Below are 26,587 nucleotides of genomic sequence, written 5' to 3'. Positions count from 1 at the left end.
GGTAGATACGAGAGTGGGGAAGTGGATTTGGGAAGGGGAGGGAATGTGATCAGTATACATGGATGAAATCCTCAAAGGATTAATTCTTTAAAAAAAATAAAAATAGAAGAAGGGACAATTCAGTTTAGAGTAATCTTGTACGTTGGAAAGAAATGGATTAGAGGTGGTGATAGAGCTTAAGTTGGGAATCTGGGTCACTTTGCGACAGTCTAAGGGAGAAAGGACTGGGGAGTAAAGATAGAAGCCAAGCAAGATGGCACATACCTGTAGCGTTTGTGTAAGTTCAAGACCACCTTGCTTTGTTTAGAGAGCTCCCAGCCAGGATGTGCTGAAAGACCCTATCTCAAAAAAAAAAAATTGTAGAGGGTAGGGGAACAAGTAATACTAGTGGGGGGAGGGGTGAAAAAGGAGAGAGAAGAGGGGGAGTAGGGGAAATATATTCCGAGTACATGATATACTCGCGTCAAAGTTGCCTTAGTAAACCAGTATAATACAATTTTTCAAAAAGAGACATGGAAAGATGCAGATGGATCAAGACGTACTCGGCCCACAGAACTTATGGGATGAGATGGAGATGGAGAAGAGGAGGAGACAGAAAAGAAGAGGCAAGACAGGGGGTGAAAGATTATCACCAGCCTAGAGGGGAGAGGTGTTACAGCCAAACCCATAGAAGCATCATGGTATAGTCAAGTTTCTAGGAGTATGTATGTATGTATGTATGTATGTATGTATGTATGTATGTGTATCTTGGGCTGCACAGATGACTCCAGTGGGTAAAGCACTTGCCATGCAAGTGTGAGGATCAGAGTTCGAATCCCCAGGACCCATATATATCCAGGTGCCATGCGTGTAATCCCACTGCTCCTTGTGCAGAGATTAGAGACAGAGATAGGACTATCCCCCAGAACTACCGGGTCCGCTAGCCTGCAAATACAGCAGCAAGCAACAAATAGCTTCTGTCTCAAACTTAGTGTGTTTCCTGACTGCCACACTGGCACTGTGGGTATGTACATATCTACACTCACTCATGCCAGAGAAACAGGAAATAATGCTATATAAATATTGTATTTATATGTAAAACATGTTATATATTTATATAACATATTTTTATATTTTATATAATGCTTGTGTGTTATATAAAATATTTATATATAAAATAACTATATATTATATATTGTATATTATATATTATATATTATTTGGGCCATCTGATCCTTCTCATCCTGTAACTTCTATGGCCCAAATATTATAATAATGTATGTTATATACATTAGTATTTTACTTATTAACATATAAATGTATGTGTTTTGAGACATGGTTTCTCTGTGTGGCTCTGACTGTCCTGGAACTAGCTCTGTAGACTAGCTGGCCTCAAACTCAGAGGCCTGCCTACCTCTGCCTCTCGAGTTCTGGGATTAAAGGCATGCACCACCATGCCCAGCCAAAATGATAATCCCTTAAAAGTTCTGTACACGTATGATGCAGACATAACCATCCTGGACATCCTGTGTAGTTGCAGATGAAGAGGCACAGAGAACAGCTCAAACCACACATGCTGAGAGAGGCTGGGGTTCTGGGAGACGGCCGGGGGTTGCAGTAGGATGTGTAGAGGACTACTCTGTTCTCACAGTTGCAGAACAGCCCTTGGTGTGTTGCTTTTAGAACTTTCTGGAAAATGCTTTTCCAGTTTTGGGTTTGTGAGGTTGCTTGTGGTTTTGGATTTTGTTTGTTTCGCAAGTGTTTCACTCTTGTAAAATACTATGTAGCCAAGGCTGGCTGGCCTCAGCCCTGCTATGCAGCCCAGGCTAGCTTCAAATGCATGACTCATGCCAGAGCTTTCCAAGTGCTATAACAGGCATGCCTCACTATACCCTACTAACTTTCTGGAACTTTATTAAATCGTTTTTCTCACTCCACACTGTTTGAATCCAAGGATGCAGCACCCTTGGACACAGGATAGGAAGGGGCAACTCTCCAGTTTACTTATTTACCTATGTATTGCTTGTTTGCCCCGCTAGCTTCCCAACTGGACAGGCATGAGAAGGTGAAAACGTTCAAGTCCCACCTCCCACCCCCACATAGTACACAAAACACTGAGAGAAGGAAGGATAGACAGATAAACAAATGAATAACTATGGAAAGATTTTAGTCGTGGGACATTTATAGTCATCTTGCATTTGATCTCTGGGAAGGAACATGAGGTTAAAGATAGCAGACAGACACCAGGTGTCTTAGTTAAGGTTTCATTGCTGTGAAGAGACACCATGACCAAGGCAATTCTTAAGAAGCCAAACATTAAATTGGGGCTGGCTTACAGTTTCAGAGGTTTAGTCCATTATCATCGTGGTAGGAAGCATGGCAGCGTGCAGGCAGACATGATGCTGAAGAAGGAGTTGAGAGTTCTGCATCTGGATCTAACAAAAGCCAGGACCAGGGTCCCTTTCTACACTGTGTGCAGCTTGAGCATAAGAGTCCTCAAAGCCCACCTTCACAGTGACACACTTCCTCCAACGAGGCCACATCGATTCCAACAAGGCCACTTTCCATGGGTCAAATATATTCAAACTACCTCACCAGGTAACCCAAAAAGGAGCTAGATTCCAGAAACACTTATGATCCAAGCAAGAGTATTACCCAATCAACTGAGATTAGAGTTTGTAGTAAAGAATGTGGCATGATGGCTTTCGGTTGCTTGCTCGTTTTTTGTTTCTCTAGTTTTAGTTTTTGAGACAGTGAAGCCTTGGCTGCCCCTGAACTCTTTTGAGGTCAGCCTGTCTCTGCCTCAGGAATACTGGTATTTAAGGCATGCACGGCTTACTGCTCCTGCCATGATAGATTTTTAAATTTGCTTCCTCTTCAGTCACTTCATATATTTTCAAAAACAATACATGTTTATTACATTTTAATTACCTGTGCATCTGTGTGTAGGTATGTGCATGTGGATGTAGCTGTCCTTGGAGGCCAGAGGCATTGAAGACTTCAAGCTGGAGTTACAAGTAGCTATGAGGCTCCCAGCGTAGATGCTGGGACCCAAACTCAGGTCCTCTAGGGGTGGTGTATGCTCTTACTCACTGAGCCATCGCTCCCAACCACTTTATACATGTAAAGCCTTTTATTTCATTATTTACTTTATGTGTACATGTGTGGACCTGAGTGGGTGTATTTAAACTACACGCAAAGAAGGATGTAAGATCCTGGAACTAGAGTTACAGGCATTTGTGGGTCAAGATTTCCAGTATAGGTGCTGGGAGCCAAACCCAGGTCCGTTGCAAAGGCAATGAATGTTCCTAGTTGTTAAACCATTTCCTTACCCAAAGAGCTGGTGGAGTTGCTAATGATTTGAAAAACAGGTTAAGATCTATCTATCTATCTATCTATCTATCTATCTATCTATCTATCTATCTATCTATCTATCTATTTGTTCTTGAGGCAAAACCTTTTGAACAGCAGTCTGGCTTTGAACTTGCTATGTAACCAGAGGCTGGCCTTGAACTCCTGATCTTTCTGCTTCCACTTACTTCCCAAGTGCTGGGATTATAGTTATGTGTCACTACACTAGGCAGAAACAATTCTTCTTATACCCCATGAAATAAAATAAAAATTAAATATGAGGGAGAGAGAGAGAGAGAGAGAGAGAGAGAGCGCAATACCATCCGTCCACCAACTTAATACTTTGGTCCAGAGCAAATGAACCACACCAAGATTTTTTAAAGTGGGGACAGGAAGCGTGGCAGGGAGGGGGTTATTCAGCTTACACGTCCACATTGCTTGCTGTTCATCACCAAAGGAAGTCAGGACAGGAACTCAAATAGTGCAGGAACCTGGGAGCAGGAGCTGATGCAGAGGCCATGGAGGGTGCTGCTTACTGGCTTGCTCCCCATGGCTTGCTCAGCCTGCTTTGTTATAAAACCCAGGACCACCAGCACAGGGGTGGCTCCACCCACAATGGGCTGAGCCCTCCTGAATCGATGACTAATTGAAAAAATGCCTTACAGCTTCATCTCATGAAGGCATTTCCTCAACTGAGACTCCTTCCTCTCTGATGACACTAGCTTGTGCCAAGTTGACACAAAACCAGCCAGTACGGAGTCCATGTGTCCAAACGTGGACTCCAACAGGGAAGAAACAGTGAAGCTAAATGGAAGTTAATGCAATTGGTAGGTCTGCCACACCAAGGTTTCAAGAAAACAGAAGTAGAAATCACGTCCTCAATCAGAGATCAGCTGAAGTCCTCCAAGCTAAGCCACGCTGACTCCTGGCCTTGGACCTGGGAGAACAATTTTCTGCCAGAGCACTATTGTTTAGCAGGCACACTGAGAGCTTTGATAAGCAGGATTTCAACATAAGGGCTGACAGTCATGTTGGCTTGTACAGCCTGCCTACAATTTTAAGAAACCTGTCATACTTAGCCATGCTTGCCTGTGCTATGTTATTAATACAAATTCTTTCCTGTCAATTAGTTAACAGACGAGTAAAAAGAACCCGGCTTAAAAGATTGTTGCTAATGAATATAATGCTTTGTGCTCTGGCAAAACATATGCTTAGGTTATATAATTAGAAGACGGCCCCCTTCCTCCCTCCTCAGCGGCAGAACATGCGCGGCCAAATGAAAGAGCTTATTATACCTGTGGAGGGTCAAAGTCTGTGGGTCTGTGGCTTATGGTTTTATGACAGATTACAAAATCCCTGCATTATGTTAGTCAATCTGTTTCCAAGCACCTAGCAGAGAGCTTGCTGGGCAATAAGCACTCTGAAATAGGAGTCCTACCGGCAGGTCAACTGCCATTGGCGTCACTGGGCCACGTCAGGCAGATCTTTTCTGTCTGGCTTCTGTATCTCTTGGTAGTGAACTCTTCTCAGAGAGGCTCACGCCTCAGGCCACAACCAGCTCTGGGGAGGACCACAAATAAAATGGGAGCAGTGGCCACTCATGAAATCCCAGCATTTGGGAGGCAGAAACAGGAAGACTGCTGCATCTTGGGCTACACAGCAAGAACCTGTCCAAAAAAAGAAAAAAGAAAAAGGAAAAAGAAAAGTATAAATGAATCTGAAGTCTTTGTAGTCCCATCATAGAAAAGAAATAAAATACTACTGTCCCCCTGTGACTTGCCTTCTCTTCCTGACCTTTTTTTTTTTTTTTTAAATCTCTCTTGGGTTCTCATTTATCTCTTTCCAACTGGGTGACAGATGCCTTATGAAACACATTTAGGAAGACAGAAGCGGCCCACCTCCACCAAAACCTTCACGTTGACGTTAATGGTCATCATTTCCTACTGGAGAGGTGGGAAGCTGGGTGGCTGAACTGCCAAAGAGATGATTTCAAGAAAAGCCAACTTTATTTCCTCCATGCTCTTTGAAGTCTTCCTCTTAACAACCCCCACCTGCCACAGGCAGACACTCCATGCGGGAAGGGAGGGAGTGACGTTCCTCTGGCCTGCTGCCTCTGGCTTCTCTGCTTCATCTCTTTAACGGCCCCCAAACAGCCATGAGTGTATGAAGAAGAAATCCATTGAGAATGGGTCAAGTAAAATCATGTTCGTAAAATGTACTGAGCAAGAGCGAAACCACATTTTCCAGGCACTGTGGTAATATCTAGAGGGCAAGGTGAGAAACTCGTTGTTGAACTCTGTTCCCCCTGCAAAGCTGCAGCCATTTTGTTCCATGCCTGCCAGTCAGGCCATTTTGTTACTGACACAGAAGAATAGCTTTCCTCAGAGCAGGGCCAAGCTGACCATATAGCCTGTTATGTTCAGAGGTTTGTTAATCCTAAGAAATTCTACAACCATAAGCTCCACTTTGGACCAGTCAGAATAAAGGTCAGTTAGAACTATCCTATCTAGCTAGCCAAAATAGCTTGAGTCAGAGCCGACCACCAGGCAGCAAAATGAGCTCATTGTGGGTTTTGCCTTTATAACCTGGTCCTGGGAAAGCATTCACGGTCACAGTTAGCTTCCAAGTCTAGTCTGTGGCCCTGATCGATCAGTCCTGGGGCAAATGCTCAATAAACTATACTGTCTGACTAAGATCAATGTATATGTGCTTTGTGGACCCAAACACCCATATCTACGGGAACTCGGAGAGGCCAAGTTGCTTTCTTATGATGGAGGAAGAGGCTGTGCCCAGGAAGATGCCAGGGTATTACAAAGTCACTCTGCTTGAAAAACACATCCATTTCCCATCCATGATTTTGCAAGGACCCATTAGGAACCTCAAATACCTATGATAAGGCAAGAAATGAAAGGAGCCTGGGAAGACTTGGAGCTGTACGGTGTTACCCAGAAGGCTCTGTATCCATAAGATAAGGAACAAGCCCCTGAGCCCATTGGGTGTCTCTCCGGAGTCACCTCTCTGATGACTGACGTTATATTTTTTTCCTACATCTTCTTTGTATTCTCACAGCTCTTGAAGCCTTTTAATGGATCTTTCAAAACAGATTGCCTTTGCACTCCACTCTTTATTTATTTATTTATTTATTTATTTATTTATTTATTTATTTTTAAAGGCGTGTGCCACCACGCCCGGCTAAGATTTATTTATTTATTATATGTAAGTACACTGTAGCTGTCTTCAGACACTCCAGAAGAGGGTGCCAGATCTCGTTATGGATGGTTGTTAGCCACCATGTGGTTACTGGGATTTGAACTCTGGACCTTCGGAAGAGCAGTCGGGTGCTCTTACCGACTGAGCCATCTCACCAGCCCCCACTCTTTTTTTATAACGAGGTATTAGCACTCCTGCAGTTCTGCCTGGTGTTTCTATGGTGGTTTCTGATGTAAGCAGAGAAGGAAAAAGGATTACTTGTAGGCAGAAAACGAATGTGCTGGGTCTTGAGCATTTGGTGGTGTGACAAATGTCACCACCCGTACTTGGACTTAATTCCTAGCTTTCACCAACTAGCAGTGTGGTATCTGATAAGATACTGAACTTTCCCGAGTCTTGGTTTCCTCAGTGCAAAACTGAGTAACATAACTGGAGTGGACAAACCAAAGCCATTCACAGGAAGGGAGAGAAAACGCTGAAATGCTTGCCTCACAAGGGTGAGGACCTGAACTGATTGCCAGCACCCACACTACAGGCCAGGTGTTGGGGTGTACCCTTGAAATTCCAGGAGGTATTTCGACCAATTGTGGGGTTCTGTACTGTTCTTCTTCTATTCCAAAGAGAAGTTTCTTTAAATAAGGAGTGAAGGTTTCCTTTGTATGGGTCTAAGGTAAATATTTAGAATGGAGTTAGGGATCATGCCAGTTTAGTAAAGTGGGAGTGATGTGTTCTCTTCTCCTCCCAGCCTCTGGGAGGCAACCAGGGGTGAAGGCAATAGCCTAAATTGTTTGGGGAGTCTCTCAAGCCTCCCCTGACTAACAACACAGAAGCCGGGTGTCTCACGTCTGCTGGTAGAGTTCTTATCAGAAAGGCCACGGCTCTGGGGGAGAGCATGCGCTTGTCTTCCCAAGCAATGGAACTGCATTTAAACTGTAGACAGATATGTCATTTTAGGTAAATACAAAATAATGATCCCTATGGCTTTTCCAAACATCCTTAGTATTATTTTCCCTCCTTCTGCTATTTCCCCCCAGCCCCGTAACATAATCTTTTCATTGCGTATTTGGGAGTTTCACACAATGCACCCAGATCACGTTCACTTCCCAGTTTTCCCAGGTCCACTCCTCCTCCCTGGTGGCCATCCCCAAAGAAGAGAAGAAAAAGATAAAAGAAAAAAAAAAACCATGAAGTCCAGTTTGTGTTGCCCATATACTCCAACCTCTGCCAGAAGCCATCCACTGTGAGCTACACTTCAGGATCCCTTTCACAACTTTAAAGAGTTTTCTTTAACAGCTTTCTATCTAGGCTGTTTCTTTTATTTTGGGGGTGGGGAGTAAGGAGTTCAGGGGAGTCACAGAAGTCTTCTATGTTTCTCATTCTCAACTGTGAGTCTGCAGTCATTAACGCCATTGCAAAAGAAGCCTCCTCCTCTTTTCCTGTGAGCAGAGCATGGGTCATGGACTTGCACATGTGGCAGTACAGACCATGGACATCAACACAGTCCTTGGCTGCATGGACACCATCGTGGCTGTCAGAGTCAGCACAGGCCTCTGGCAGCAACCTGACCAGGGTTTCAGGCAGCACAGACCATGGACCACAATAGAGCCTTCAGTGGTAACACAGACCCCATCCACACAACCACCGGTCTCAGCAGGACCACGGACACAAGCACGGCCCTTGGCAGCAGTATGGCCCACATACGTTCTCATGGCCTTCAGTGGTAACACGGGCTGCTGACATCATTGTGGTCCTTGGCAGAAGCATGGGCCATGCCCAATAACATGGCCTCCTGTGATAGTTCAGACCACCAGCATCAATATGGTCCTCAGACGTGTAGTGGTCTGCGGAGGCAGTATGAACCACAGGTCACATATACCAACATGGCCTCTAGTCGCAGAATAGACCTGTGAGGTCTTTTGAAGAGACCCAATCCAGAAATCGCGCCATTCTCCATCTTGGATATGCTGTCAGAGCAATCACAGAGCTGAGCAGAGCGTTGCGGGATGGGTGGGCAAAGCCCGTGCAAGCTCCAGGCTGCTGCACACCAACCCTTCTCAGCAAGGGCATGCTCTCTGGTCCACCGCAGCCTTTTCCCATACCGGAAGCCGCTGTCACATCTCTAGATCTGCCTTTCTCCACCGCGCAGCACACGACTCCAGTCCTCTCTTTCCCACCTCAACATTGTGTATTTGTTCGTCTAAGTTGCATAACAAACTGCAGTGTGTCACACAGTATATTATTTTTTTGCCCAAACGGCTTTACATGCAAATACTCATTGCAATGAGACATTGGTGTGGTTCGAGGTTTCTAAAGCGCCAAAAATACCGGACCATCAACAAAGACTGATCTCGGATATTCTGCTATAGCCCAGAGTCTAGGTGACTCTAGCAAAGCAGTTGGGTGCAGGATCCATGTAAGCTCCAGGCTCAGCACATCTCCCTGCCATGGTGCCAGCTACCCTGGGGCTCACCCTGCACCACCGCTCCCCTGTCCCAGCAGGGAAAGCAGCAGCTGAGGCAGCTCCACGCTGTGCTGCGGGCTGGCCAGAGCTCTAAGCCTCCACACATCTCCCTGTCTTCGGTGCCAGCTGTCCTGTGGCTCACCAGGCGTGACCATTGTGCTTTTAGCCTTGGGCAGCACTGCTGCACTGACTCTTCTTCCAGCAGGGCAAGCAGCGGTCCCATACTGTAGGTTCTCATTCAGTAATGCCATGCTCTTCGTGCACGGGGCCTGTGCTCTCCCATTATGCTCTCATACCCTTCCCTATGGCATCCCTCCACACACGCATGTGAGCGAGTGGGCGCTCTGAAGGTTCTACTCCGCCATCTTTTCCTTCCAATTTTTTGAAACCACTTTTAAAAAGCATCGTCCCATCAGACCTATCTTTTTAACGTTGCTCCTGAGAAACTGTGAGATCTGTAGATTCCTTCTCAAACTAGGGAGATGCTCTGGCTCAGGCTTGGGTTCTGCTCCTCCACGTTGGCTGCAGGGCCGAGGACGAGGGCAGGAGGGGGCATCGGCTTGGCGGTGGCATCTCTCATCTGTGCACCAGGCCCCAAATGGCTGCTTCTGGTTGTCAGCTACAGCCTGACACAGGATAGACACTCAGAGCCACCTCTCACTAGTTCTGTATTGGTTTCCCCAATGCTTCCCCATTTAATTACCATCAATTATCCTGTTTTCCCTTCATATCATCTCTATCCTGCTACTCTACACCCGCACCATGATCCCGTTTTACTTTCCTGGTTTCTGTGATACTCCAGGGACAAATAAATTCTCACAGGAAGAATCGGGCAAAGACACATACAGTTAAGGAAATGAACTGTTAATTATTTCATGCAGGTGTTGAATAGAGGTGATGCCTGGTTCAGGGGAGCCCCAAAAAGAGTTCCCTTGGGAGGAGGAGAAGAAGCCAGTCCAATAACGGGAGAGTGTTCCAGCTTAATAGCATTGGTGAGGACTGGAAAGGGTCCTGAGTCAGGCTGCAAAAAGTGAAACGTTTGGTTTTTAAATTTGAGTTTATTTATTTGTGTGTGTGTGTGTGTGTGTTGTGAGAGTTTACATGTTCCCACCTTCCACAGTCAGCTCTGGGGACTGAACTCCAATTGTTAAGCTTGAGAAGCAAGTAAGTTTACATGCTTGGTGTTTTATTTTATCTCAGAAATTGAACCAGGACTATGGAGAGAGCTCAGGTGGTAAGGGCACTTGCCACCAAGACCAACTGATGTTCCAAGTTCCATACCCAGAACTGGCAGGGCTAAAGGAGAAAGAACTGGCTCCAGAGAAACGTCCTAAGACTTCCACACAACAACACATGCACATGATAAAGAGTAAATTTAAAACAATAACAGAAACACACGGTGAGTAGACCTTTCCTTCTTTTTAACTTTTTAACCCCCTCCTCCATGGGACTGAACCCAGAGTGCATGCCTGCTGTGCAAGTGCTGGACAGCTCTGTGTATTCCCAGCCCCCTCTCTCTTTCCTAATATCTTAGAGAGGGAAGTAGGGCAGCATTGCATACCCAAAATATCTTCAGGTAGGAGCCCAGAGACTAGGTCCCCATTGATAGGGACAAGTCGTTTTCACACCTTGGAGACTCAGTTTCCTTTTTGGGAAGTGGTAGTTTGGGAACCCAAATTTCTCGGAGCCCTTCTCATTCTAAAGTGAATCTAGGAAATGGGGAACTGTTTCCAAGAAAGGATAAAGGAGAGACCATAAAAGCCGAGGGCAGCAAGAAGACACAGCAGTGGAGGCAAGTGAAGATCCAGCAAGTTCTCAGCATTGCTTGATGAAGCCAGCCTGCCCTCGGTTGAAGCTCTCTCACAGCCAAGCTAGCTTTCCTGAGCACTTCTCTGTTTCTGTGTGTAGCTGCTGGCAGACACGTTGCTGAACGCTGAACTGGAGAAAAGCAGAGAAGCAGAGCAATAAGAGCAAGAAGCAAGATGTTGGGTCATCCAGATGACGCAGGGTTAGCCCTGACCCATCCAAATACAAAGGTGACTGCCCCGCCTCCTCTGACATAACGGCCTTGAAGGCCTAGAGGAGTGCATGGCCGGGAGAGACAGCTCAGCAGGGTAAAGTACTTGCTGGGCAAAGTTGACAACCTGAGTTCAAAGCCAAGATATCTCTCTCTCTCTCTCTCTCTCTCTCTCTCTCTCTCTCTCTTGGTTTTTCAAGACAGGGTTTCTCTGTGTGTAGCCCTGGCTGTCCTGGAACTCACTCTGTAGACCAGGCTGGCCTCGAACTCAGAAACCCGCCTGCCTCTGCCTCCCAAATGCTGAGATTAAAGGCGTACGCCACCACGCCCGGCTGAGTGGAAGGATAAAGCCAACTCCAAAAGATGTCCTTGAACTCCACATGTGGGTAGTGGCATGTACACACACACACACACACACACACACACTCGCAGACACACATACGTCCATGCGCACAGAATTGTTTCCATGTGTGGATGCTTTCAGTAATCTTTATTCAAAAGTATTCAATACAATTTATCCTGAAACTTCTCTGAAGCCTTTCCCATTAAAAATTTCAATAACGGGCTGGTGAGATGGCTCAGTGGGTAAGAGCACCCGACTGCTCTTCCGAAGGTCCAGAGTTCAATTCCCAGCAACCACATGGTGGCTCACAACCATCCACAACAAGATCTGACTCCCTCTTCTGGAGTGTCTGAAGACAGCTACAGTATACTTACATATATTAATAAAATAAATCTTTAAAAAAAAAATTTCAATAACTAAGTCAGTTGTGGTGACTCATGCCTTTAAACCCAACAACACTCAAGAAGAGGAAGCAGGCTGATCTCTCTGAGTTCAATCCCAGCCTGGTCTACATAGTAAGTACCAGGATAGCCAGGGCTCCATGATGATGATGATGATGATGATACTAATAATCTTTCTTTAAAAAAAGGAAATAAATTGGATTGGGCTGGAGAGATGGCTCAGCAGTTAAGGTCCTGAGTTCAATTCCCAACAACCACATGGTGACTCACAGCCATCTGTAATGGGATCTGATGCCCTCTTCTGGTGTGTCTGAAGAAAGCAACAGTGTACTCATATACATCAAATGAATAAATAATACGTCTTTTATTTTAAAAAAAGAAAAGAAAAAGAAATAAACGTTAACAACAGATGGTTGCTCTATAGACACTTTGAGAAACGGAACTTAGAAAAATTTCTTGCCTCTGAACAAAGTCTTACTGTCCAAACAGGTTAGGATTCATTACAGGCCAAGTTATCCTTAAACATCTATATGGAGTTTGTCTCAATGTGTCTCAGACCTAAGGGAAAGAGTTCCTAACTTCCTAACAGAGACCTAGAAAACTCTTACCAAATGTATTCATTTTTTAAAGAAATCAGGCCCTAGGCACATAAGCAGTAACCTCTGCGAGCAGCAATAGGGGTAGTAAAGGGGCAGGCCTGCAAATGAGCCATGGAGGAGCTCTGAAGGATGGTGGTGGCAGAAAGAGAAACAGATAAACTAGTGGATGTATGCTAGATTGATAAGCACAGAAGTCTATACATTAGAGGTCAAACCGGTCAGGAGAGGGAGCAAGCCTGCATAAGACACACAGTCGTGGCAGCGTTAGCAGCCTCATGGGTTATTTCTATCTGTTTAATGAGGTGAAAACTGGGAATTTCTTTTGGTGCATGCTGTCACGTTTTATCTCCTTCTGGGGAATATGCACAGGCCTTTGGCTAACCTTACAGAACTGGGGGTTTTGCGTTGCCTCCAGACGAGGCTAATTGGGGCTTAATTACAACATTTCTAAGGAGATTGGCACATACTTGGGAGAAAAATCTCTGCGGCTACTACCACCTCCTCTTTCCCTCCCGCCTCCTTTTCCTTCTTGCCTTGTGGTGGTGGTTGACTGTGATTGCTGTTTTGCAGTTGAGGACCTGAGGCTTGGTGCAAGATTTCCCCTCAGCGGCTGCCAACTACACCTCGACCCAAAGAAATCTCAACCCTCCCACTGCGCAGCCTGCCGCCCAAGCCCTGAACGGTGGGCGTGGTTAAAGTCTCCAATAAGCTGTCAGGTCGTGGCAGGATGGGTGAGAGAGACTTAGAGAGACAGGGAGGAGGAAACTGGAATGAGAGGGATTGGATAGTTACAGGACAGAGGGAGAGAGACTGTCACTCCGATCCTCTTCTGAGCTGAGTCTTACTTCTGAGGAGTGACCCTCAAAGCCACGCAGAAGAACAGTGTAAAAAGCTACCGGCCCTCAATTCGAGAGAGGCTGTGCCCAACTCTTCACAAGAAACTCTCGTTCCTCTCCGGAGGAATGCTTCCATTTTCTTAGCCACTGGAAAGTGATGATTGCTACCAGCCTAAGGAGTCTTCTTCTCTTAGAGACCACCTTTTTAATAGCGATTGCACTACCGAGGGAACTAGGGCACGCTCTCTGCAAGACTGGCTGAGCTGGAGGTTTGAAATCTGTGCACTTTTGTAACCAACCTGGCTTTTCATGGACTAGTAGAATCCTTTATTAAAACAGACAAAGAACCAATAATCATCCCACTTAAAGGAATATGCAATTCGATTTTTAAACAAATAAAATGCTATTGCCTACATGTGACCAAGTTCCATGCCGATTGGTTGTAATTGGTAATCCTTGATTTTCAGTCTGGATCCTACTTGGTGTTTATCTGGGCTCCAGCACACCTGCAGTGTCATAATCACTAGATCAAAGGTCTGCGAGATCAGGTGACCCTGCTTCTGTCGGGGTCACCGCTGCAGCCTCAAGACCTGGCATACTGCCTGCCTGTCTTAGGGGACAAATGATATTTCTTCACTAAGCAAATGAGAGGACTTTATCGAGCACCAGGGCTTTGACAGAAACTGAATTGGGTAGGATTATTTCTAGAGTGGCTGAAAGAGATGGAATTTAAGGGATAAGTTCGAATCAAAGAGCGAGAGGGAGTGACCACCACAGGGGTATCAAATGTGTTGTTTTAGCTCGCTCCCCTGCAGGGATTTCTCTTAAACCAAATCTGAGGAAAGGAGAAAGCCCCTGAGGGAGAGGTCACCAACTTCTCTGTGTGTGTAAGAGCGGGTAGGAAAGTATTCAAAAGCTAAGAGTAGGACGTGAGGGTCTTGGAACCACGTTAGTCACGTGATGTACAGTGGTTCTTCTCCTCCTCTCTGAAATCAGATTTCCTTCTGGAGCTGCTAAAAATGTCAAAGCAACACAACACTACAGGTGTTTAAAACGAGATCCACTGGCGTCCAGAAAATTCAGTTTGAGACCACAGTCCTTGAATTGTACTTTTCTTTCTTTTTTTTTTTCCCCCTGTATTGATTTACATGGGAAATTAATGGGATTTTGTTAAAGGAAAAAAAAAAAGTTAAGCACTACGTTTTCTTTCTCTAGGGCTGTATTTGTGTGTGTGTGTGTGTGTGTGTGTGTGTGTGTGTGTGTGTGTGTAGAAGAGGGCATCAGATTCTCTGGAGCTGAAAGTGGGTGCACTTTGCTCTCCACCATGGAGTCATTTCTCAAACTCTGGAGGGTTTTGTTTTGTTTGTTTGTTTGTTTGTTTGTTTGAGGCAAAGTCTCACTCTGTAGCCTGAGCTGACTTGGAACTCAGCAGAGATCCACCTGTTTCTGCCTCCAAAGTGCCTGGACTGAAGGAGTTCACCACCAGGCTCCACCTCCTAGAAGTCTTTACAGTTTTCAAGTTACATTTATTTATTACTGTGTGTATGTGCATGGGTGCCTCTCTCTCTCTCTCTCTGTGTATGTGTGTATGTGTACCTATACACACACACACACACACATACATACATACATTACTTTACTGACCATCAGAAAATATACCAAACTGCTTTCTAACCAAACTAGAACCTAAAAGAAAAAAAAGGTCGTGTTTTAAATAAGACTTAACCACATGAGCTTGAGAGGTGGCTGGGGTTAAGAACACTTATTGCTCTTGCAGAGGACCTGGGCTTGGTTCCTAGCACCCACATCAGATGGTTCACAACAGCCTGTCCAGCTCTAAGGGGTCCAGTTCTTTGTATGGCCTTCACTGCACCCGTATACATGTGGTGCACCTATATACACCCAGGCACACACACAGACACATAAAGAAACAGATATTTAAATGACTTAACCACAAAACAGAGCTACAATTTAACTTCACCACCGTATCTTTAAAGATTTATTTTGACTTTTATGTATGCATATGTTAAGTTCACCAACAGAGGAGAAAGATCACCAGCCACAAATTATGGCCAAATCAAAGCAAACTTTACTCTGTGCACAGCAAAGCTGGTGGAGTGCTGTCTCTCCCTAAAGCGGACTTCAACAGCTTAACCCTCAGCCAACTTCTCAAGCCTTTCTATAGGGCAAAACCACAGGGTGGGGATTTTGCAACCAAGCATGGTTACAGAAGCAAGACCAGACAATTCTCCCTGGAACATTGATTACAGTACATTCTATGGTTACAGGGCTGTGATGCAGCCCAAATTCCTAGAAATAGAAACTTAAGTTTTATAGTAAACAGAAACCTAGCTGAACTAGCATATCAAAATGGCTCTTGACCACAAAATGAAGTCTGGCTGGTTTCTCAATCCCCTCTTGTCTTATGTGTCCCTGTCAAATCCTCGATAGGCAATTTACCTGTCTAGTGGCTGAAGGGGCTGATAATGCCAACGAAGAGTGAACATTTTAACATTTTCTATCTGATAGAAACAAAATTTGTAATGCATAAGAAGATCCATGGCCTATCAGTAGGAACATGAGGGGACCTGCAGAGGCCGAGTCAAAGGTGGAGGGGTCAGTTGACCAGGGGCTGGTACCGGTTGCTTCCCTCTTGTTGGTCCAAGTATTTAGTTTTGACAGGTACCTTTTTGATAGTGAAGGAGCCAGGAGTCCGGTATATGTCCTGGTATGCCAATAGAATGGTGCATAGCCATTTTGTCCTCTTTGCCTGGGAGCTTCTTTGGACCTCACACTGCAGCCTTGGTTGAGGATAAGGGGCAATGTACCCTCTTCTGTTACTGCTTCTCAGCTGAAGTTAGGGTGATCTTATCAGCACCTAGGACAGCTGGAATGTTAGCCAAAGGCCTGGAGGGCCTTCATCATCAGAAGCATCAGGTTAGCTGACCCAGCTACAGAGTCTGGGAGCAGTCACATCAGCTGGACTGGTTCACGTCAGCTTCCAGCAAGTCCAGGGCACACTGGCATGGTGCAGATCACTTTTGGAGCAGTTTGCAGTCTGCAGCTGATTCCTGGATGGAGTCTGTCAGCCGAGTGGAAATCTGCTGAGACATACACAGACTAGGGACAGGAGTTAAACTTCATGAACGCTAAGAACCTGAAGCTTACAAAAGAGATTAGTAAACTGATGAAGTAGGCTCACACCTTGGAGTCAATGTGTAAGCTTAGGGACCCCAAAATGATTTTGAGGTAAGAAACACTTTTTTTTTTTTTGTTCAGAGGGCAATGTGTGTGTGTGTATGACAGATGTTTTCAGCATAATGAGAAGCATTTTTAAATATCAGAACTCCATTATTATGCCAAAACTTTTAATTTTTGACATCATGTATTATTTTTAAGTTCTATTCTTTAATCAGTTATCAAGAAACACAAATGGTTGATTGCTGAGAACAGTTATTGCAAGTTCCTCTGAATAAAGGAATAGCAAAAAAGCTACATTGAAATCTGGTTTTGTGAGTTTATCTTTCTCACCAGGACATCTAATAAATAGCTCTAGAAAAATCAAGGTCTGGTTTTCATATATAAAATGTAGTGGCCATGCAGTAAACTGGTAAGAGTACAGTTAGCTTTAACATCATCTGAGATCTGAGAAGACGAAAACATAGCAGGAAATATAATCCCAATGACCTCTGTATCAACTGACTGTGACTTGCCAGCTACCTAGACAAATACCCTAGGCTCCGGTGGTGGTCTCTGTGACTTTGTCGGGGGAGGAGGGATGTGCAGTGGCTGTATGTAGGTCTTTAGCTGTCATACAGGACAGTATTACACCTTTAGTTACTGCACAGGGTAGCATTAGCTTTTGGCTTTCAGACCCAGAAGGTCTGAGATATTTTCCTGTGGAGGAACTTGGGAAAACTGACCTACTTTGATGAGGCAGAATGGAGCAGTCAACTCCACACTACCCAGTTTGGGCAGGGTCCTGGTGGCCAGGGAGGGGAAGCCATGAAGTCGTTCTTGGCTCGGTGGTTAGCATCATCATAATCCAGTGGAGTGAGCTGTGTTCCATTGTTTTCTTTGGAGACCTTAGGGTTGCTGCTACGAGCTGGCATTTCTATCTATCACGGGAAGCCTTCCCATTAAATATTTCACATGCCATATTCAGAAGACATCTGAGGTGTCTGAGGATCATTATCTATTAAGTATACCTGATTTTAAATAATTGTTTTTGGAGTTACTTGCATTAGGTTTGACCTTGTATTTCGCATGACTACAAGTATTGGTTGGAGCATATTAAAGGATTTGATCATTTATAAGGTGGCTGACTTTTAACTTACATGTCTTAATCATCTTCAACCGTTTATAATAAGTTAGTAGCTTTTATAAGATTAGGATTTGTATTTTTATCCCTGTTAAGTTTAGCCTTTAAAAAAAAATCACGACTTTTTGAACTGAGGCTCTTTCAGTATCTAACTAAAACTTTAAATCATAAATACAGTCCCTCTGGAGACAGGCAGCTTTGTGTCCCTGGACCTTTCATAGTGCATCACACAGAGCATCAAGGATTGCTGTGTGACTCAGTTTATCAAAATAGCTAAAGTTCAACAAAGTTAGCAAAGACACGGAGGCTAGACGTGCATTAGTCAGTCAGTCTCTGTTAGCCTGAATAGACCTCCAGTAAGGAGGGACATTCTATAGACTCTGCCAGATGGCTCAGTCTATTGTCTTGCTACATCATAAGATAGGAATGTCTCAGTTATATTGATTGTCAGTCAGCATCAAAACCTAAGCAAAGATGGATGGCCCTAAGCCCAAAGGTGACATAGGCTCATTTATTTTCTTTTCTGTTGGGATAATTTTTTTATGCACTTTGTAAAGGCTGTCTTTGTATTCTTCAACTATTGATTTTTGTAATGGCAGAGAGTTGAGTACTAGCCTGACTTTGGTATCAATATTTAACAGATACCTCCTTCATCCTCTGACTGGCTTAATAAAGAGCTGAGGCCATACTGGGCGTGGTGGCACACGCCTTTAATCCCAGCACTTGGGAGGCAGAGGCAGGCGGATTTCTGAGTTCAAGGCCAGCCTGGTCTCACTGGGACCTCCAAATGTTAATTCTACCAAGCAAGGAGAAATACCACCAACCATGAATTATTGCCAAATCAAAGCAACGTTTATTCTGTGCACAGCACAGTATGATAGCTGACTCTCCCTAAGGTTGGATTTGAGAAATCAGCCCCAAGCCAATTTTTAAGCCTCTTATAGGGCAAAACCACAGGGTGGTTTTTAAACAGAGACCTAAATGAACCGCCTGTAGTTACAAAATGGAGTCAGCTGGTTTCTCAATGAAGCAATGTATAAAGTATATGTGGACCCATGCATACAGTGCCTCTTGAGGCCAGAAGAGGGCATCAGATCTTCTGGAACTGGAGTTGCAGGTGATTGTGGGTGCTGGGAATTAAGCAAGGTCCTCAGACACCACAGCAAATGGTGTTAGCCTCTGAGACATCTCTCCAGCCCTGACCACACTTTGTTAAAGAATGACTACTTATTTTTGTATTTCCTAAAGGTATCCCTTAATAATTTGCTTGACAGTTTGAGTTGCTTTGCTAGAGGCCCCACACATGGCAATATCTTCTTAGAAATGTGGACTTTTTCTTATTAAAAAATAATGTGTTGTAGGTCAGAAGTATTACTCACACCTCCCAGGACAGAATTCCTTCCTACGATCAGAATCTACCTTTTCCTTCCAATAACGTTTTTTCATAATGAGCATATGCTCTTAAAAAAAAAAAAAAAAAAAAGCTATAAAGCTTTTCTTTTTTTTTTCTTAAGTCAAAAGACAGTAGATCAGTAGTTTTCAACCTTGTGGGTTGCCACTCATTTGGGGGTACACTTCAGATATCCTGTATATCATATAATTACATTGTCATTTCTAACAGTAACAAAATTAAAGTTATGGAGTAGCAACAAAATAATTTTATGTTCCTCACCACAGCATGAGGAACATAAAGGGGTGTGGCCTTAGGAAGGTGGAGAGCCACTGCGGTAGACAGTCACTGTGTTAGCCTTCACTTCATGCCAAATATTTTCCCCATGAATTCCTTGGATTTCTTTTCTCTCTTTAAAAAAAAAAAAAAAAATCAATAAATTCCACGAGCTACATGTGGCTGGACTAGAAACTACAAAATCCAGATATTCCTAGTCTTCCTACTAAATCCCTTTGTGCTCACGCTAGTCTGAGTTGGGTTTCTGCCACTTATAACCAAAACACGTCTGAATGAAAAGAAGAAAAGACAGAGTGAAAAAGAAGGAACGCACACAGGAAGTTGGGTACCACTGTTCCTATCAGAAAAGGCTAGCAAGTGGCTACAAGCAGGACGTCGGGCAACGCTCTTCCTATCAGAAAAGGCTAAGGAGCAGCTGCAAGTTCAGTCAGTTCAGTGGAATGATCGCTGAAGCAACCTGGAATAGAAGATATATATATATGTGTGTGTATGTATATATATATATATATATATATATATATATATATATATATATATATACACATACATACATACATACATACATATACACACACACATATATATATACAGATATATATATATATGTATCTGTATAGATGTATATATATTAGTAGATACGTACTTATTAGTAAACACATTGAGTGTTTAGGAGAAGGCCTGAACATGTTGTTGCACACCTTTAATCCCAGTACTCTGGAGGAGGAGGCAGGTGGATTCCTATGAATTCAAGACCAGACTTGTCTGTATTCTGAGTTCCAGGCCCACCAAGGCAACATAGTGAGACCCCCTATCTCCAAGAAAAAAGAAACACACACACACACACACAAATCCACAAATCCAAAACCCAAATGTTTGGGTGAGTGTTGAAAAAAACAAGTTGTACTTTTTAATTTTGTTCTCTGGTTTCCTTCAGTGGTGGGAGTTTTGTTTCTGAAATTGTAAGAAGAAGAAAAATCCATGGGGTAGCATAGATGGCTAGAGAGTGTAGTGGGCAGAGAGTGATGAGAGGAGAGGGTGAGCCATAAAACCATGGATGTCAGAGGCCTGGCTTCAGAGTCCCCGTGTGGCTCTGCCACCGATGTCCTGATGCTTACGCAAGCCATCCTCACTGCCACCGTTCCCACACTTGAGAAATAAAGTAGCCTGGGCAATGTGTGTGCATGGTCTTTCTTCATGACACGATATGAACATGGCTCTGGTACATTCTCTAAGTCTAGCAGAGAGGAAAAGGCAACAAGAACATGAGCTGGTCACAGTTGAGTTCACAACTGTCCGAAGAAGTCTGCCTCAGAAGAAAGTCTGCCCAGCCTCAAGTCTTCCTGCAGGAGGCAGACACTGGGAATCAAGCCCAAGTTCTCTGACAACAAGAGCCAGTGGATTTCCAAGACTTATCTCCAACTCAAAGTTTTATTACTTTTATTTCATGTGCATGTATGTATGTTCATCATGTGTGCTCAGGAGGCCCACAAAGGCCAGAAAAGGGGTATCAGATTCCATGGAACTGGAGTTACAAACGGTTATAAGCCACTGTGTGGGTGTTGGGACTGAACCCAGCTCCTCTGCAAGAGCAGACAGGCAGAGAGGCTTTTAGTCTGAGCCACCCCGCCCCCAGACCTACCTTGCTTCATTTCTGCCAAAATGATCAGCAGGGAGCTTGCCAGTTCTGAGTTTCAACAATCCAGGACGCCCCCCTCCCCCAACACACACACACACACAGAGTAGGTATTTAATAAATTTATATAAAACGAATAAATCAACAAGTCCATGAACACTTCCATTGATGTGTGGTCCAAGATGCCACAGGCCACAGGGATGGAACATGCTCCTTACAAGAGACAGCATCCCAGGGACAGGACTGCCATCCTCTCGGCTGGCACGGTTTTCCCACTCCAGAGGCTCCCAGGAAGAGTCGGAATGGATCACACGGGGATTTCCTCAGACAAGACACACAGGATGGGGCATTATTTGTCCATGATTTCTGAGAGCTTGGAGACTGCTCGAGCAGAATATTAAAAAACCACAAAAATCGCTTAAATAACCAATCTTAAGTTAATGGAGGGAGAAGTCTGATTATAATTAGAGTTCAAAGAAAGGAGTGGAGTGGGGCTGAAATTGTCCAGAAAGCTGCACTGAGGAAACAGAGTTTGACCTTGGCGAAGAACAAGTATGTGTGATTGTGTGCATACCTGTGTGTGTGTGCCTGTGCTTGTGCATGTCTGTGTGTGAGTGTGTGTGAGCACATGTGTGAGTGTGCACATGTGTGAGTGTGTGTTCCTGTGTGTGTGTATGTGAGTGTGTGAATGTGTGTGTGTGCCTGTGCTTGTGCATGTCTGTGTGTGAGCACATATGTGAGTGTGCACATGTGTGAGTGTGTGTTCCTGTGTGTGTGTGTATGTGAGTGTGGGTCTTGTGTGAATGTGTATGTGCTGTTGCCCAGATGCATATGCAGTCCTCTTTCCAATACCTCCCCTCAGAGACACAGCCGACAAATTTTCCATCAGCTTTAGAGGAGAGAAGGGCCCACAAAGAGCAGCATCTTTTGAGCGTAGATGGGGTCCATGGGCTCTATTCTGAGATGGTTAGAGCTGCCGGGCCACATCTGAGACACGAATTTGCTGCTTCAGGGGTTCCTTCAGGAGAATCAGCTGGGGAGCTCAAATCCTAAGTGAAGCCATGCTGATTACAAAGGAAGAAACGACAACCCCATGTCATTTAACTGCTGGACCTTCCAACGGAATACATTAGTGTGCTCTGCCTGGAACGCTGAGGTTTTAGCTGAGTGGCGTGTCCACTACAGCAAGTAAGGAGGTAATGTATGGGATTCCTGAAGAAGAAAGGTGAATTAAGCCAGTCCTGGGCATCATGTTGATGGTTTTCTAACCGGCTGCTTTAACCTGGCATTTTTCAACAGCTGGAACTAATCAATGCTCATTTAGCAGAGATTCAGTGATGGGACTCAGGAGTATTACATCTGACACAGGATGCTGGTTTTAAGTGCAACACCACATGATTACGTGGCCCTCGCTGAAGCCTGGGATTCTCCGTGCTGCAGGGGAAGGTTCTTTAGTGCAGGGAGGCGCGTCGCTCTCTCCCCTGTGCAGCTGTGCTTCACATGGCAGCGGAAGGACTCACTCAACAACCTAAACGTCCTTTTACAGAGACATCTCGCAGCATAGTACATACACTGACATGTATGTACTGAGCCATGACACCTTGTCATCTCCCCTCAAATAACCGTTACTCTGACCCCAAACTCGCTGATCAAAGAAATGGCACAAAAGACAAAGATGAAGCCTCTAAGCTGGAAGACATTACTGTGTAGTCAGGAGATAACAGAATAATCACAATGACAAAGATTCTGGATAGCAATGAGAGGGATATATGTCAGGAGCCAAATCCCAGCACTCAGGAGGCAGAGGCAGACAGATCTGTTAGTTCAAGACCAGCCTGATCTCTATAGAAACTGCATAGTGAGACCCGCCTTCCTCCTCCTCCTCCTCCTCCTCCTCTTTTTCTTTTTCTTCTTCTTCTTCTTCTTCTTCTTCTTTTTCTTTTTCTTCTTCTTCTTCTTCTTCTTCCTCTCTCTCTCTCTCTCTCTAACACACACACACACTGAGAGAAAGAGAGAGAACACGCCAAATCATGTGATGCAATGTGCATGTAGGGGGCACCCCAAGGGAAACCATGGGCAAGTGCTTACTGATCACTACTACTTACATGGCACTCGTGTATTTATAACATTATTTCATTTGCACAATGATCTTTGTCATTAACTCTTCTCTTTCTCTCTCTCTCTCTCTCTCTCTCTCTCTCTCTCTGAGATTATAGTCTCACTATGTAGTTCTAGATGTGCTGGAGCTCACTATATAGAACAGGCTAGCCTGGAATTCACAGAGATCCGCCTGCCTCTGCCTCCAAAGAGCCAGGATTAAAGGCATGTGTCACAGTATCTAGCATTGTCACTTATTCAGAGATATGGAACTGAAGCTGAGAATTGTTTGTCCAAATAGGGGGAAAGTAGGAGTTTAAGCTTAGGTGTGATTTCAAAGTCCTTGGGTTTGTTGTTTATTTGTTTTTTTCTCTAGATGGCAATTTGCATCCTTAAGAAACATAAAGGAAGGAATCGGGTCGAAGAGATGACTTAATAGTTAAGAGCACTTACTGCTTCTCCAGAGGCTCTGAGTTTGGTTCCTGGCATGCACACTGGGCAGCTCACTAACAACCCATAATTCCAGTTCCAAGGATACAATGATTTTGGCTTCCTTAGGGACCTGCCCTCACATGCATATACCCACATGCAGATACACACATATTTATGTCATTAAAAATAATGCAAGTACATTCTTTGAAATTTTTAAGTGGATTATTTTATGTGCGTTTGTCTGCATGTGTTTATGTACACCTTGTGTGTGATTCGTGCCAGCTGAGGTCAGACAGGGCACCAGATCCCTTAAAACTAGAGTTACAGATGATTGTGAGCCACCATGTGGGTGCTGGGAGCTGAACCCCAACCATCAGCAAGAGCAACAATTGCTCTTAGCCACAGAACCATGTCTCTAGCCTTATTATTATTTTTTTTTAACTTTTAAGAACTACAAAGGAGGGGGCTGGAGAGATGGCTCAGAGGTTAAGAGCACTGACTGCTCTTCCAGAGGTCCTGAGTTCAATTCCCAGCAACCATATGGTGGCTTACAACCATCTGTAATGGGATCTGATGCCCTTTTCTGGTGTGTCTGAAGACAGCTATAGTGTACTTATATACATAAAATAAATATATAAATTATAAAAAAGAAATTCTAAAGAAAGAAAGAAGTACAAAGGAAACTGGGTAGTGGTAGGGCACACCTTTTGTCCCTGAACTTGGGAGGCAAAGGCAGGTGGATCTCTATGAGTTCGAGGCCAGCCTGGTCTACAGAGTGAGTTCCAGGACAGCCAGGGCCTCACAGAGAAACCCTGTCTCAAAACACAAAAAAATAAAAAACAAAAAACAAAAAAAAAACCAAAAAACCCAACCCCCCTTCCCCCCCAAAAAAGGAAAGAAAGGAAGGAAGGAAGGAAAAGGAAACACAAAGGGGACATGGGAAGACGGTTCAGGCAGAGGCAGGCAGATTTCTGAGTTCGAAGCCAGCCTGGTCTACAAAATGAGTTCCAGGACAGCCAAGACTACACAGAGAAACCCTGTCTCGAAAGAGAGAGAGAGAGAGAGAGAGAGAGAGAGAGAGAGAGAGAGAGAGAGAGAGAGAGAGAGAGAGAAGACCTGGCTCTGAGCTAATTGGCCCTGAGTTCAAATGCTCAGCACCCACGTAAAGGCCATGGCTAACCATGCTCCCGTATACAATCCTATACACATGCACATCCTGGCAGCTCCACAGGGACTGCCTGGGGCTCAGGCCGGGGGAGGGGGAAGAGCAAATGATGTTAAGAGGAAAAGGTTAGGGAGGATGTTGGAGCAGTAATGGGAGTAGATTTGATCAATGCAGATTGTATGTGGTGGTTTGAATCTGCTTGGCCCAGGGACTGGCACTATTAGGAGGCGTGGCCTTGTTGGAGGAAGTGTGTCACTGTGGGCGTGGGCTTTGAGACCCTCCTCCTAGGTACTCATGGGATAGTCTTCTCCTGTTTGCCATTGGAACAAGATGTAGAATACTCAGCTCCTCCAGTATGCATGCCTGCAGACTGCCAAGCTTCCTGCCATAATGATAATGGACTGAACCTCTGAACTGTAAGCCAGTCTCAATTAAATGTTGTCCCTTATAAAAGTTGCCTTGGTCATGGAGTCTCTTCATACCAATGGAAACCCTAACTAAGACAGATAGGCCTGACCATGTTTTTATTTGGAAAGATGTGGATTTGGGGACTTTGGATTTGGAAAGCAGTAGAAAGCTTTAAGAGGGGCTTAGTGTACCATCCTAATAGGAATATAGAAGATGTTGGTACTGAAGATGATTTGAACTGTGCAGCCCCTGTTCAAGGGGTTTCAGAGGAGAGGAATTTTAGTCTGTTGCCTAGAGATGGTTCTTAGGATGTTTTGGTGAAGAATGTGGCTGCTTTTTGACCTTGTCTGAAGAGTCTGTCTGAGGCTAAGGTGAAGAGATTCAGGTTAATTGCATTGACAAAGGAGGTCTCAAAAATGCCCAACATAGACTTGGTCCTCTGGTTTACTTTCATGAAGAGCATGTGATCAAGCATAGCAACCTTAAAAAGAAAAAATACAAAATGTATGGTTCAAGTAATCAAAGAGCATCAGGAAGTGGAATAGAATTAAATCCCATCTTCAAGGATATTAAATGGAATTAAGAAGTGGTGACTTTGGGACAAGATCCCACCCAGCTAAGCTTATTGTTTATGCTTTTGCAGTTGAACAAGGGATAGTTATATGTAGACATTATTACCTGGTTATTTTAATCTAGAATGAAATACAGTACAGAAATGGAGGACACATGATTTTGAGGCTGGAAAACATAGGCTTTTGGTCCAGATCTTGAAGCATAGTGGCCCTGAGAAGCTTAGGCCTAGGCATGGTAGTACATACCTTTAGTCCCAGGAGACAGAGGCATGAAGGGGTCATGGAGAGCAGCTGAGGCTTGGCACAGAATAGAGGCCAGGGAAGGCCATTGGTGAAGGTGTAGCTTCAGTTGCAGTTGATGGCCCAAGACTGAAGGGGTCATGCAAAGAAGCTGAGGTTTGGCACCATGAAGGGAGCCTATGAGAGGCTATTGGTGAAGCCTAGTTGCAGTGGAAGATCCCAGCATCCTGGAGATGTCAGTACCATGGCATGATCACCACCACCACCAGCAGCAGTGGAGTAGAGTCAACCAGAGCTTAGAGTGCTACAGAAGGCAGAGCTGGAGAAGTGATGCCAGCCCTTTGGAAGAGCAGAGAAGATCATATGTGGATCCCAGACATTGGAACAAGAATCTATAACATTGAAATTGCCTTGGTGACCCCAAAATGTTCAAGATACCAGAGCTATGGTAAACCTCCAAAGGAAATCTGCTAACATGGATTGGAATCAGCCAAAAAGAAAGAATTATGTTGTAGTCAATAAAGATGAAAGGAGCTGGACATCAAACATGGAGATACTGAGTTTGGAGTTTTCCCAGCTGGTTTTCTGTCTTACTTTGGTTCAGTATTTCCTCATCATGATGTTTTGGAATTTAAGGTATATTCTATGATGTTGGAGGAATAATTTGATCTGCTTTTTAATTTTGATTTCTTAGGGGATTACAGTTAAAAGATTGCATGAATCTCAGACTTTGAACTTTTAACATTGTTGAGACTGTTATAGACTATGGGACTTTTGAAGCTGAACTAAGTGTATTTTGCATTATGCTATGACTGGGTATGGCTCCCATAGACTC

General features: G+C 44.3%; 1 long non-coding RNA gene across 1 annotated transcript in view; it reads left to right on the top strand.

Moving 5' to 3' along the window:
- Positions 1-11,171, top strand: part of LOC147002629 (uncharacterized) — a 31,432-nt gene extending 20,261 nt beyond the window's left edge. Inside the window, exons 2-3 of the long non-coding RNA XR_015048529.1 lie at positions 10,202-10,400; positions 10,910-11,171. This is a non-coding gene — a long non-coding RNA (uncharacterized LOC147002629). The remainder of the gene's footprint in view (positions 1-10,201; positions 10,401-10,909) is intronic.
- The last annotated feature ends 15,416 nt before the right edge of the window (positions 11,172-26,587 follow it).

The sequence above is a fragment of the Mus caroli genome, unplaced genomic scaffold, assembly GCF_978045245.1.
Source record: "Mus caroli unplaced genomic scaffold, Mus_caroli_1 scaffold_9, whole genome shotgun sequence".
NCBI classification, from domain to species: domain Eukaryota; kingdom Metazoa; phylum Chordata; class Mammalia; order Rodentia; family Muridae; genus Mus; species Mus caroli.
This window is presented reverse-complemented; position numbering and strand designations above follow the sequence as displayed.